Here is a 15,089-nt window from a genome sequence, read left to right as displayed (position 1 = left end):
TTCCCTTTCTTGGCATGAGTAGCACTTTCTCTTTGCTTGAGCCTTCTCTTCTTTGCTCATGTGGCGCTTCTCATTGCCTTGCCTCTCATGGATTGCTTGAGCCTTCTTCTCAAGCTTGGTAGGACACTTAGAGGCAAAGTGTCCCATACTTCCACACTTGAAGCACTTGATGTGGGCATAATCTTTCTTCTCATCTTCATTCTTGCTCATCATCTTGGCATCTTGAGTTTGCATTGGATGCCTTGCCTTTCCACCCCCTTTTTGTTTTCTTCTTCTTTATCATCAAGTCACCACCATCTTCATGGTTGATCTTGATTTGAACTTGGGGTGTCTTCTCTTGCTCAACTTGTGGCTTTGGTTGAGGCTTTACTTGTTGCTTCACCAATTGTTTGGTTGGGCACATTGAGATAAGATGACCCCAAGTGCGGCACTTGAAGCACTTCACATGCCTTAGCCTCTCTTCTTCTTTCTTCAACTTGAGCTTTTCTTCATTGGGGCAACCATTTGCAAGATGTCCCACTTCACGGCACTTGAAGCACATGAAATGAGAGAGCTTCTCTTGTTCTTGCTTCTTCATCTCTCTTTCATATCTTCTCTTGCCCCATCTTTTACCCTTGATCTTGCTCTTGTTGAAGCCAATGCCACTTATGTCATTGTAGCTTTTCTTGATGATTGACTTTGCTAGTCTTGAAGCCGACTCCACTCTTGTCACCAAAGTTTCTTTGATCCTTCAACATATGCTCAAAGGTGACTTGAGAGTTGTAGCACCTCTCTAGCTTATTGCTCAATTTCTTCACTTCACTTTTGAGCTCATTGTTCTCCTTCAAAATGTTAGTCTCACAAGACTATAGAAGTAGAACAAGCATCTAATTGTGAAGAGCATGGCATATCTAATAAATCATCACAAGAGGTGGATACATGCTTCTTGCCTATATCACAAGGGTTAGCAACAATATGTGATTGATCAATTGACCTATGTGATGAGCTCTCACTAGTTTTAGTTTTTCCATTAGAAATCTTCATAGTGAGAAAAGCATGGTCTTGTACCAAGTTATCATGAGCAACACTAAGTTCCTCATGAGCCAATTTTAGCTCCTCATGTGAACAAGTAGTAACATAAAGTAGATGCTTTTGTTGTTCACATGTGTTCTTTAGAAAAGAGTTTTCATTTTTCAATTTCTTGGTTTTAGTCATCTCTTTTTCTAAAGCTTTGATCATGCAACCATATCTATCTAGAAGCTCCTCATATGAATCAAGATCAATCACATTTGCATTAGATACCTTAGTGTCACCTTGTGACATGAAGCAATGTGATGTTGTTGGAGAGCTTGAAGAAACATCACTCTCATAGCCTGAGCATGATCCATCATTATCACCATCAAGTGTGCATGGAGTAGCATCATCATTGGCATCACTTGTGGCATCATCAATCTTGTCAAGTGATCTTGTGATATGATCATTATCATCTTCACTTGACCATGAGGTGGAGCAAACTTCCACAATCACCAAATTGTGGTTATGCTCAAAACACTCATGTGCCTCCATCTTGGACTCATCATCATCATCAGAGACTGTCCCATATTTCTCATTGAGATAACTCCAAATCTCATGGGCGGTCTTCATGTCAATGATCTCTCCAAATATACAATCATGCAAAGATCTATACATGATGTTAGTAGCTTAGATGTCGAGATCTAGGCATTTCTCTTGTGCTTGAGTTAGATTATCTTCATCCAACACATGAGAAAAGCCTACATCTATCATCCACCACATTTGAGGGCAAATAAACTTAAAATTGCATATCATCCAATTTTTCATCGTGTAAAGTGTGTGCCATCAAAAATGTGTGGACAATCAACATCTAGCCCATAAGCCGCCATCCTCTCGGGTCGATGAAGACCACAAATAAGAGACCTAGCTCTGATACCAATTGAAAGGGTCGAGATGGCGACTAGAGGGGGGGGGGTGAATAGTCCTTTTTAAAACTTAATCATGTTGGCTAACCGAAAAAAGTGCAGAATTAAAACTATCGGTCTAGCCAAGACTGCACCCCTCTATCTATGTTCACTAGCACCTTGCAAAGATACTAATCAAGCAACAAAGGTGCCGGGCTAGCTAGAGCTCTCCTAACCAAATCTAGAAGCAAGGTCACACAAACCTATGCCACTAGTACTTTAAGCTACGACGGAGCTCCTACACATGCTAGTAAGCAAAAGCACAAAGCCACCTAAGCTCACTAGCAATGCTCAATAATAAGGCAATCAATGTCAAATTAGAGAGCGCAATTACTTAGCTACACAAACTAAGCAATATGACTAACAAGGTTACACAAATCAAATTAGCCATGCAAGGGAGCTACTTCTATGCTACACAAGCAAGAAGGTAACTAGCAAGCTACACAAGCTAACTAATTACAAAAGCAACAACATAAGCTCAATGTATATGAAAGTAATCGCAAGCTTGTGTAATAGAGATGCAAACCAACGGGAAGAACAAGGTTGACACAATGATTTTTCTTCCGAGGTTCACGTGTTTGCCAACACGCTAGTCCCCATTGTGTCGATCGCTCACTTGGTGGTTTGGCGGCTAATTGGCATCACCCGCCAAGCCCACATGTCGAGCGCCGCAAGAACCTACCCCAGAAGTGAGGGTAGCTCAATGACACGCTTTACTAAAGTTACTCTTCGTGGCTCCCGCGGGGCGAGCACAATGCCCCTCACAAAGCACTTCTTCGGAGCGTTGCACAAGCTTCTTGTGGGTTTCAATGGAGACCACCACCAAGCCGTCTAGGAGGTGGCAACCTCCAAGAGTAACAAGCACCACCAGCTTGCAACTTGATCACCTAGTGCCACTTGATGCAACCTCATGATGCAATCGCACTAGAATCGCTCGCTCACACAATCGAATGATCACTATCAAGTATGTGTGAGATAGAGGGATCCTAAGCACTCTCAAGCATGGACACAAAGTCCCCCAAGGTGCTTAGCTACAGCCATGGCCGAAGGCCACTTCTATTTATAGCCCTAAGGGCTAAACTAGCCATTACCCCTTCACTGGGCAAAAATTAGGCCGACCAGACGCTGGACCTCAGCGTCTGATCGCCCAATGACAGCCACGTGTCACCTGCGTTCAACGGCATTCTTCCAATCTTAACGGTCATCTTCTGACCAAATGTAGCAGCTTCAACTGACCGAACACTGGACTCTCAGCGTCCGGTCGTTTATAGTAAGGTACCGACCCCAACCGGATGGACGTAGCCCTAGCATCCGGTCACTCTCTAGTGACACTGCTTTGTCCGACAACAGGACCAGACACTGCCTATGTCATCACACATCACCTTGACCAGACGCACCCTATCAGCATCCGGTCACTTCCAGCGCCAGCGTCCGGTCAAAGACCGATGCTTGTCCACTGACTGCCACTACTAACCGGACGCTGGAACCCAGTGTCTGGTCACTACATGACTAGTGTCCGGTCCACTCTGTGGGACCTTTCTCATCTCTGTTTCTTCACTGAGTTGATCCACATCAACTCCAACTTCATCTCCTTTGTAAATGTGCCAACACCACCAAGTGTACACCACCATGTGCATGTGTGTTAGCTTTTCACAATCATTTCCCAACGGGTTAGCCACTCTACTAGTCACGCCACTCAATCCTAGTGATGATGCAAAGTTTGATCACTTGAGTGGCACATAGATGATTGATATGCAAACAAGTTTGCTCCTCTTGATAGTACGGCCATCTATCCTAAACCCGGTCATCAACTTCTCTACACACCTATGACTGGTGAAATGAAATGCCCTAGGTTATACCTTTGCCTTGCGTATTCCATTCCATCTCCTCCAATGTTGATGCAGCACATGCACCAACACGATCAATAATGATATGATCCACTTCATATCATCATGTGATCATATTGGTTCATCAATCTTGACTTCACTTGCTTTTCACCGTTGCCTTCGTCCATCGGTGCCAAGTCTTGCTCAAGCTTCACTGCCACGCGGTCCATCGTTCCAAAGCCTCTGACTTGCCCTTCATGCTTGCAACTGGTCCATCAAGCCAAGTCTTGTCTTGATCTTCTCCACCTTGATCACATGACTCAATGTCATGTCTCATGTGCAATGAGCTCCTTCATCATCACATGTGTGAGCTTTGCAACATCTCCAAGCCATTTTCACCTTCATGGCATATGTTGCTCACACATATGTACCTGTGGACTAATCACCTATGTATCTCACATAAACACAATTAGTCCACCTAGGTTGTCAATTACCAAAACCACACAAGGACCTTTTAGTGATGATGGCCTAGAACTAGAGATGGAGTTGGGGTGTACACTTGCTAGTTTATCATATAAGGTGCTAGTTATTCCATAGTGTCAAATTTTAATATGTGGATTGCTTGCTCATTGCATTTAATGTTTATCTCCTAATCTATACATTTGATTGGTTCTATGTAGAAGAAGACAACAACAAAGGTTACCAAGAGAGGTGTTCAAAAGGCGCATCCTGAGATGCAACCTAGTGTTTTCACGAGGTCATAGAAGAATCATTGAGTTGATGTTACTACGTGACTAATCAAGCTAAAATCTGCAATCAGCCTACAAAGGAAGGTTAAATGACTACATTCCTATAACAAATTGAACTCAAATTGTAGAACTAGTATTCCAAAGTACTATTACTAATCCCATGTGCCTTGGTATCCTAGATTTGGCATCATGTGAAGGGTGTTATAATCCATGCCATAGTGATACCCTTGTGGAATCTCGATCTGCTGGGCCCTTTGCTAGCTTGCTGCTTGAAGTCTGATTGTAGACATAAGGATCTATATCTCTACGGATCCTTTGAATTGATGGTGCTATTTTCTGAGCCAATGACGGTATGTGGCCTGATATATCAAAATTGATCACTTGGTTCTAACCTTGCCCCATCGGCTATTGCACATGCTGTACTAACGATCTAGGATTGTACTGTATCTGATTTGCAGTAGTTCCTTGAGCCTATTCAGATGAACCCTAAACTGTCTAGACATCACCATTACCAACTAGTGCTGCTTCTTGATGGCTGGTACCAACTTGATTAGTCCCTTAGGTCAATGAATCTAGAATGTTTGTAATAAGATGGTCTACCTTGACCAATTGGAAATCCATGAATCGCCTCTCTCATGGCGTTGTGGAATATGTCCACGAAAGCTTCGTTATGGCTTGATATGGCATCACGAACAGTTTGTCTACAACTTCCTTAAAGAAATGCATATCTTCATCTTCAGTTGTATCTGTTTGCTCGTGTAGTAGAACTCTTGGTAGTGGAAATTCTAAATAATTGTGTTGTCACGTGTTTTGGTGTAGGACAACAAACATTTGTTCTGAAACCCTTCTATAGCTTTGCTAATGATACCCTTATCCCATCAGGTAGATCTTGATAATGCAGCCTAAGGATGTCGTTATTGTTGTGAACCGCCATGACAATTGTGGGGTCCCACCGGGTGTGCCAGAAACATGTGTCGACATAGAATTTTTGTCCTGTGCTAAGGACACACGCAACAAGCCGGAAGGGTCTGCTCAATGGAGCTGTAGATCCGCCTAGCTTCAACGCAGGGATGGTCGATCATTCGCACTCCTCCTAAGACGTGCCAGTCAATTTGACCCTATAATTGACAAGGAGAGAAAGCTTATCAGTAATTTAGGGTAAAACTTGCCGGTGTTGCCAGACAGTCCCGAATGTGTGGCTCTGAGAGCCGATATGAAAGATGATCGACTAAATAGTCAATTCCAGTATATTCATGAGAATAAATTGGTTAAAGCTTATTGGGTTGTATAAGAAGAATCGGTTATCATTCAAGATAAATGTCATTATTTGAGCAGATATTAATTAGTGCCAATAAGATGTCAACAATGATTGGTTTATGCTGAGCCAATAATTACAAGCAACCGAACCCCTTTTTTATATAAAGAAACAATTCAACACCATTTAACCATTTAATAATGATAAATCTAATGAACATGTTAGATCTCATTTATCGCTATGACCAGTGGGGCATGAGGCAGAATCATGTAGGCCATAGAAATAACAATAGACTTGATGACCCTAACACATTAATAATATCAGTGGGGCATGAGGTAGAATCATGCAGGCCATAATACAATAATAAGATCATGGGGCTAACACATCTTTCAACCTATCTTTACTACAACGGTCTTGTGATGCAAACTGCCCATGAAAGCACTCGATATCAGCTAAAATAGCCGATTTAGGCATAGCGCACAGTTAAAGTCATGCCTTATGAGGAATAGATCTGCTGAATAATGATCCCCACTTCATGGTGCTAACAGTGGGGTGTGAGGCAGAATCACATAGGCCATGATAACAGGTCATGGAACAGTTTTTGCTAGCCAATAAATCTACTCAAGACGCAACATGCTTTAACCGCACGCTATGCACGATCAAGATTGATGTAAAACAGCCGATAAAACATAACTCATCATTTAATGTACAGATTAGATCAGTTTTAGATTAACAAACGATGGGCTAAACAGGATATAAGGCTGATCTAGATCAATCCCAATCGGGCAGAGTGATATTGCTGTAATTTAGATAAATAATGAAAGCAATAAGCAATATTGGTAACTTAATGAATCTACCAAAGACTGCCATTCTAAGGTAGCGCCGATAACTTGACCTTGATCTAGTTCATTGTAACACCCAAAATTTTTACCACAAATTAGCAATTAATTCTTAGCATTTATTACATTTTCTAGGTATTTTTAACTTAGGCCAAATAATAAATATTGAATAAATAAAATAAACTATAAGTTTAGAAACTTGTTTGTTGCATTCATGCCGAGTCATATGGGTTTTGATTGAGTGTAGGGCTAGAAGATTTGAAATTTGTATTCAAAACTTATTTGAATTTGGCTTAAAAATGAAAATGGAGAAAATAGAATTTGACAAACATTTGATTTGAAAAAAAAAAGAGAAAGACACCTTCTGGCCCAGCTAGCCCGGCCCTTTTCCCCTCCTCCCGCTGGCCTGTCCCGGCGACCTGCCCGCGCGGCCTGCTCGCTTGGGCCCGCTGCTTCTTTCTCGCGCCGGCCCGCAACGCACGCGGCCCAGTTGGCCACCCGCGCGCGCGCGCACCAACTCGGCGGCCCAACTGCTGCTTCGCTGCGGCCCACTTCGCGCGAAGGCACGCCACTGCGGCCTGCTTGGCTTCACCCGCGACGCTCGCCCCCTCCCTTTCTCTCTCGCTGCACTCCGGCCCCACCGGTCAGCGTCCTTTCTTCTTCCCCGAGTTTCCTTTTCCTCCCCCGGCGTTTTCCTTTCTTCGGCCACCGATGGCACGTCCCCGATGGAAATCACCGGCGCCGTTAGGAAGGTGCCGAGCCCCTCCCTGCTTCCCTTCCTTATTTCCGTGCACACCCGGCCTATAAAACCCCGAGCCGACCCCGCCTTCTCTCCCCACCTTTGCCCGCTACCGAGAGCCACCGCCGCCGGTGAGAGCCTCCCCCTTCCGAGCGCGAACGCCGACGCCAAGGCCACCCGAAGCTTCACCGGATCTTCCCGCGCCCGTAGGTACATTCCATTTCGCATTTTGGCGCTGTTTGGCCCGGCTACACCCTCACCCGCGCTCTCTTTCTCTCTCCAGAGCCCCGCCGCCATCGACACCGTGTCTGGAGCTCGTCCCGAACGCCGTGTTCCCTTCCCGGCGACTCACGGTGAGCCCCTCCACCTTCCCGTGCTCTCAACTTTTGTTTTGGCGCCCTAGGGAGCCGTAGCCCGAGGTCCCGGCGCACCGGCCATGGCACCGCCGGCCTTTCTTTCTTCCCCGGCGAGCCATCGCCCGGATCTCACCCTGTGCCGTCCGATCATCAAGGAACGGTCCAGATCAGCTGGTACCGGTTCGGTCCACAGCGGACCGTGGACTCAGTCCACCGTGGCCGCGTCAGCGCCCACGTCAGCGCGCCCACGCCCAATGAACAGCCGCCGCGTGTCGATGAGTCAGCAGCCCGGTCAGCCGTCAGGTCAAACCCCAGTCAACCGAGCGCGTTTTGCAGAAAAGCCCCCGCTTTTTCCAGAAATCAACCCGCGGTCCAGTCCAGTTCAAACTAATTTTTATTTAGTCCTGTTTTTATTCATTCAAGTCCCTGAAGTTTCCAGAAATAGTAAGCCCGGTCCAGATTTCATTTAAATTCAGATTTTTAATTATTTTAATTCGAAAATAGGTTAGTTTATTTACAGAATTGCCATTACATCTTATTTCATGCATAACTTTCACGTTTTAAGTCCGATTTGAGTGATTCTTTCGCTCATGTGTTCTTAGAAATGCGTAGAACAGATCTGTAAGCTTTTCAACATATGTTTTCACTGTTTGGTGTACTGTTCTAATAGAGTTCTATCTTGTATGCATGTAATGATTGGAATGATGCTTGATTGATGATTGGATCACGATTAGAGGGTGAGCCATTCGAGGTGACTGAGGACCCCCAGCAGGATCAGCAGTACTCCCAGGACGACTTTGAGGAAGGCAAGTGTACCCAAAGGCCCCTTGTTACCTATGAACTACTACCACTTACATTTATGCATGAGTTTAATTTGAATTGCCTTTAAGGACTTTACCTAGATGATTCATTGTACCACATATCCTTGATACCTAGGTTTATTGGGTAGGCATTTTGGATAGATGCTACAGCGCTTAACATGAAGTAATTGTTAAACATATTTAAAGACTATATGCAATGCGATAAAATGGAACTTTTAGCAACAGATAGGGGGCTAGAGTACGGGGTTGAGTACTCTAGTGCCTCTCCATAAGGACTTTATCCTGAAGCGGCAACCCAGGAGGGACCGTACAACCCCGAGTGTCAAATGGCTCTGACTTTAACCTATTATCTAGTTTGTACTAGCTCGTTTGTAGCTCCAGTAAGGGGTAAGAGGGTATCTTTCCTTTTTTCTGTTAGGGTGTGCACCGTGCTGCGATGCCCACGTGTGCCATTCCTTTGTAGCTACGATTTGTTAGTGCAACTAGCTAAGGGTTTCATAGTGAAACTCTGCCACACTTCCTGGGAAGAGGTGTAGTGGGTCTCGCGAACCCCGGCATTGGGAATCACGGCTCGGTGGGTAAAGATGTACAATTTCTACAGAAATAATTAACCTGTTATAACAGCCGTGCTCACGGATACGAGCGGTCTGGATCCTTCGAGATTAGTGGTTACTATGGATGATGGATGGTTGGGAATTGAGACAAAGCTGGATGATACTTTAATACCACTTGGGATTTGGGGCTGTTCATTAAAGTAGTAATTCAGGTTGCTAAAAATTGATCAACTAAAATTGCGAACCACAGTCAAACAGTGTCAAGCCTATTTGAGCCTCATAGATCCCTTTGTTATACTTGCTAAGCATGGTGAGCTTACACTTGCTTTACATCAAATGAAAATCCTGGATGGGTAACAGATAATGGATATGAAGAGTTTCCAGAGGATGTCCAGGACTACTAGGAAGACGTTCACCAGTTGGAGTCCCTGTGGCAGTTGGGCTAGTTTTTCCGCTGTGTTTGTAATAATATTGCCTTCGAGCAAACTTTGTATTTAACTTTATGATGAGATATGCGATGTAATAAGTACTTTACTTTGATACTACTGCAATTTGTGATATATGTGTGTGTTTGGACATCCTGGGCGCACATATATGAGTGCTTGGTTTTGCTTTGCAAAATTGGGTGCGACAAATTGGTATCAGAGCTATAACTGACTGTAGGACGAACAACCTAGTTAGAAATGGACGTTTCTAGGATCACATTATCTTTATTTTACTACTTTAATTTGCTATAAAATTTTTGCTTATATTCTGTTCTTTATCTATTGCCAAAAATTATTTTGTTCTAATACTCAACCTTTTCATTCTTATAGATGGCTCGTACCAAGCTGGCCGCGTGCAAGAGGACCATTCTGATGCCCACCAGGAGGACCAGGTTCACTTTGGGCAAGCGTGTCTCGGCACATCTGGTGGAAGCTCTAAGGAACCAGGAGGAGGAACCACCTGTGGAGGTACCCATGGGGGAACCTCTGGAGGACTTGTTGGAGGATCCGATGGATGAAGAAACAGAGGAGGGACCCATGTTTGAGGGACCCATTGAGATAGAGGAGTCTGAGGAAGATCCTGAGGAAGTACAGGAACAAGGTGGCCAGGACAGAGCAGGTGACCCCGATGATGGAGATGGTTCTGATGATTCTGATGCTGATGGAGGTGATGAGGGTAATGGTGGAGACGGTGGAGACGATGGAGACGATGGAGACGGTGGAGACGATGGGGATGATGACAATGATGATGATCACAATGCACCGTTGGCTCAGGGATGGATTGCGGAGATCCACTACGACTTGGAGGGTGATGGCTACTACCACCCTAGGCTTCTCGCACTTGTGCATCGCTACCACCCTGGAGGCACTGTTCAGTACAGGACGGAGCATTGGAGCCACCCCGACTACACCGGCTTCTAGGAGACAGAAGTGTACATCCGAGAGGGGACTCGGGTGCGCTACATCCACCACGCCACCACTGCACGGCTCACACGTTCGGCCGTCATCAGGGATGCAGCTCGACAGGCGTTGATGGTCAACCGTGACCGTCACTTCGACGACATCACCTAGGAGGATGACCGCTATCTTCCCCGCCGTCGAAGCGGACAGTCTACGTGCAACATCACTACACCACTTGGAGAGGCGAACCTGAGGCTGAGGCCTACCCTGTTGTGCTTGGCTGAGACCCACACTGACTTGGATCAGGCCCTGGACGAGCTCGACGTCATGGGGAGGGCCTACATGCAGCTGGCTCATGAGAACGCTACACTGAAGCAACAGCTGGGAGGTCCAGATGTGGAAGATTCAGGAGTACCCGCTCAGTCACCCCCGAGGACCAGAGGAGAGTCTGGAGACCCCAGCACCAGCACCACCATCGACTCGTACCCATAGGAGAGTCTTAAAAATATGTAATAAGCACGTGTAGCCACGCGAGAGAGTATTTAGTTTCTTTCTTTTAATGGTTGGACAAGTGTTAGTTGCATGGTTGGATGTTTATCATTATGAATAATGTTTGATTTGGATCTTTGATATGATTGTGATGACTTGTGGGCATGTCCACGGTCATTTAGTTAAGGTTAAGGTTTAGGAATATTATGAATAAATAGTTGGGTTTCGTTTTATCATGCTGTCCATTTTGTATCTTTCGGAACAGTCTGTCTTTATCAGTTCATATCTCACAATCTAGATACTCAAAGGTCATGAAATTTTTATGGAGATAAGTAGACTTCAACATCTTTCTTCCAGCTCTGGAATCACCTCAATAGCTAGTATAAATTGTGAGATACAACTGTTGTAAGTCGAGGTTTCTGTGCTGTCAGGATTCCAGAACAGTACTTCTTATCGTCTGAATTGACTAAATAAACGTTGGAATCTGAAAAAGTATTCTAAACGAAAGTTGTAGAGAATTTCATAAGCTTTCCAGAAAGGTATGCTACGCAATCGTATGATAAACAGAAACTGAGATATGCTCGTTTTACAGCACTGCTGCTATCCAACTCGCTGGAAAAATTTAGAACAAATATCTTCTTGCATACCCTACATATATCTCTTGTCTACACCTACTCTTGTTACACCAGTATCTTGTAAGAGTTATATGCTTGGACGTGTGAGACTTATATGATGCCTCTACAGATGGTGAACACCAGGAGGAACAACCAGGGAGGCGAGGAACCGCCACCACCACCCCCAGTCTCCATGGAGCAGCTGATGATGATGCAGACCCAATTGCTTCAGCAGATGGCCCAGAACATGCAGAACATGGGGCAAGGGAATGGAAATGCACCCCCTCATGTCAGGGATAAGAGGGGAGAGTTTCTGAAAGGACACCCACCTGTATTCAAGCACTCTGTCGATCCACTCCAAGCTGATGACTGGCTACGTGCCATAGAGAGGCAACTGGAGATTGCCCAATGTGATGATAGGGAGAAAGTTTTATATGCTTCTAGACAGTTGCAGGGAGCTGCACAGGATTGGTGGGACTCATTCCGCTTCGGCTGCACCAAAGCTAATCCCATCACTTGGGCTGAGTTCCGCAGTGCCTTTCGCACTCATCACGTGCCTGCGGGACTGATGAAGCTGAAGAAGAAGGAGTTCTTGGCTCTCAAGCAGGGGGGCATGACTGTTGCTGAATATCGTGACAAGTTTATACAATTGTCACGGTATGCACCTACTGAGGTAGATGAGGATGGAAAGAGGCAGGAGCTGTTTATGGAGGGCTTGAATGATGGTCTCCAATACCAGCTGTTGTCCCATACCTTTGTTAACTTCCAGCAGCTGGTGGACAAAGCTTTAGTGATTGAGAACAAGCGCCACCAGATGGAGGACAAGAAGAGAAAATTTTAAGGACAGCAATCTGGGAGCAACTCTCGCTTCCATACCAACCCTCAACAAACTCAACCTCAGCAGCGCTATCAAGGTCAGACAGGTCTCAACCGCAACCAGCAGCAGCAGCGTGCACAGCAGCAGCAACAGCAGTTCAAGGCACCAGCTCAGCGCCAGCAGCAACCCAATAATGTACCAGTGAGGAATAATGCCCCCAATGCTCCGCAGAGGAATGGTGCACCAAAAGCGCCAAATGCAGTTAATGACAACAAGTGCTTCAATTGTGGAGAGCCAGGACATTACTCTAATAGATGCCCCAAGAAGACTAACTCACAGCAGAACTACGTTCGGGGAAAGGTGAACCATGTTACTGCTGAAACAGCTCAGGAGGCACCGGATGTGGTGATCGGTACGTTTCCGGTCAACTCAAACTCAGCTACAGTACTTTTTGATTCTGATGCTTCGCATTCCTTCATAACATACACATTCATAAAGAAGCATAGTATTCCAGTAAGTGTTATGAAGAAACACATGTTAGTAAGCTCACCTGGTGGGGTAATGAAAGCAGAGTGGATATGCTTAGCTGCTAGTCTCAGCATAAGGGGGGTAGAATTTCAAGCAAATCTTGTAGTCATAAATTCCACCGGTATCGATGTCATCTTGGGTATGGATTGGCTAAGGTTGCAGAAAGCAGTTATTAATTGTGGTAATAGCTCGGTGAATCTTATCACTTCAACTGGAGAAGAAGTGGTGTTTGTGGCAACTCAGTCTGCTACAGAAATCTGTCGGGTTAATCAGTTGGAGGGTACAACCTTAGAAGATATAAGGATAGCAAATGAGTACCCGGATGTCTTTCCCGAGGAATTGCCAGGTATGCCACCTGACCGAGACATCGAGTTTATAATTGAACTTTTACCGGGAACTGCACCCATAGCTAAGAGACCCTATAGAATGGGAGTGAATGAATTAGCAGAACTTAAGAAACAACTAAGGGAATTGCTAGATAAGGGTTATGTTCAACCTAGTTCATCACCATGGGGTGCACCAGTACTGTTCGTAGAAAAGAAGGATGGTACACAAAGGATGTGCATAGACTACAGGTCACTTAATGAAGTCACAATTAAGAACAAGTACCCATTGCCTAGAATTGATGACCTATTTGACCAATTGAAAGGGGCTTGTGTGTTTTCCAAGATTGATCTTCGATCTGGATACCATTAGTTGAGGATAAGGCGTACTGACATCCCCAAGACCGCCTTTGTGACCCGCTATGGACTGTATGAGTTCACAGTTATGTCTTTTAGTCTGACTAATGCACCTACCTACTTCATGTATTTGATGAACAAAGTATTCATGGAGTACCTTGATAAGTTTGTCGTCATGTTTATTGATGACATACTAGTGTATTCTAAGAATGAAGAAGAACATGAAGGGCATTTGAGATTGGTGTTGCAAAAGCTTAGAGAACATCAACTTTATGCCAAGTTTAGCAAATGTGAGTTCTGGTTAAAAGAAGTATCTTTCCTTGGTCACATAATCTCTAATGGAGGAGTAGCAGTAGATCCCAAGAAGGTTAGAGATATGTTGAGTTGGAAGCCACCTAAGGATGTTAGTGAGATTCGGAGTTTCCTGGGTATGGCTGGGTATTATAGGAGATTCATCGAGGGATTCTCTAAGTTAGCCAAGCCCATGACTGCGTTGTTGGAGAAGAATGCCAAATTTGTATGGACTAAACAATGCCAGGACAGTTTTGAGGAGTTGAAGAAGAGACTGACTTCTGCTCCAGTGCTCATCTTACCTGATCTCACCAAAAGTTTCTCTATCTATTGTGATGCCTCACGGCAAGGTCTAGGAGGTGTTCTTATGCAAGAAGGCAGAGTTGTTGCCTACGCATCTAGACAGCTGAGAAAACATGAGCTAAATTATCCGACTCATGATCTAGAATTGGCAGCTGTGGTGCATGCTCTTAAGATATGGAGGCACTACCTGATTGGTCATAAGTGTGAGATTTATACGGACCATAAGAGTCTAAAGTATATATTCACACAGTCAGATCTGAATCTGAGGCAACAAAGATGGCTTGAGTTAATCAAGGATTATGACTTAGATATTCACTATCACCCGGGAAAGGCTAACATTGTAGCAGATGCCTTGAGTAGAAGGAGTTATGTGAACATGGCCTATACAACTCAACTACCTGAAGAGTTGTGTGAGGAGTTCAAATACTTGAATTTGGGTATTGTGGCCAACACCATGGAGTTAGAGGTAGAATCCACTCTGGAACAAGAGATTCGTAAAGGACAGATGGGTGATGAGAGGATCAAGGATATTACAGAGCGTATAGTGATTGGTAAAGCCCCAGGATTCCATATGGATGATCAAGGGACAGTATGGTTCGGTAAAAGGATTTGTGTGCCAGAAGTAAAATCTATTAGGGAGTCCATCTTGAGGGAAGCTCATGACTCAGCCTATTCCATACACCCAGGAAGTACTAAAATGTATCTTGATCTTAAAGAGAGGTACTGGTGGTATGGACTAAAGAGAGATGTAGCAGAACATGTGGCTATATGTGACACGTGCCAAAGAGTGAAAGCAGAACATCAGAGGCCAGTAGGTTTACTACAGCCTATGAAGATACCCGAGTGGAAATGGGAAGAAGTTGGAATGGACTTTATAGTTGGATTACC

The 15,089-nt window shown here is 44.7% G+C and overlaps 1 pseudogene; it reads left to right on the top strand.

Moving 5' to 3' along the window:
* The window catches only part of LOC136467123 (uncharacterized), a 42,501-nt pseudogene that overhangs the window by 6,489 nt on the left and 20,923 nt on the right, over positions 1 to 15,089 (top strand).

The sequence above is a fragment of the Miscanthus floridulus genome, chromosome 1 (genome assembly GCF_019320115.1).
Source record: "Miscanthus floridulus cultivar M001 chromosome 1, ASM1932011v1, whole genome shotgun sequence".
Lineage (NCBI taxonomy): Eukaryota > Viridiplantae > Streptophyta > Magnoliopsida > Poales > Poaceae > Miscanthus > Miscanthus floridulus.
Note: the sequence above shows the minus strand (reverse complement) of the source record. Positions and strands in the feature narration are given on the sequence as shown.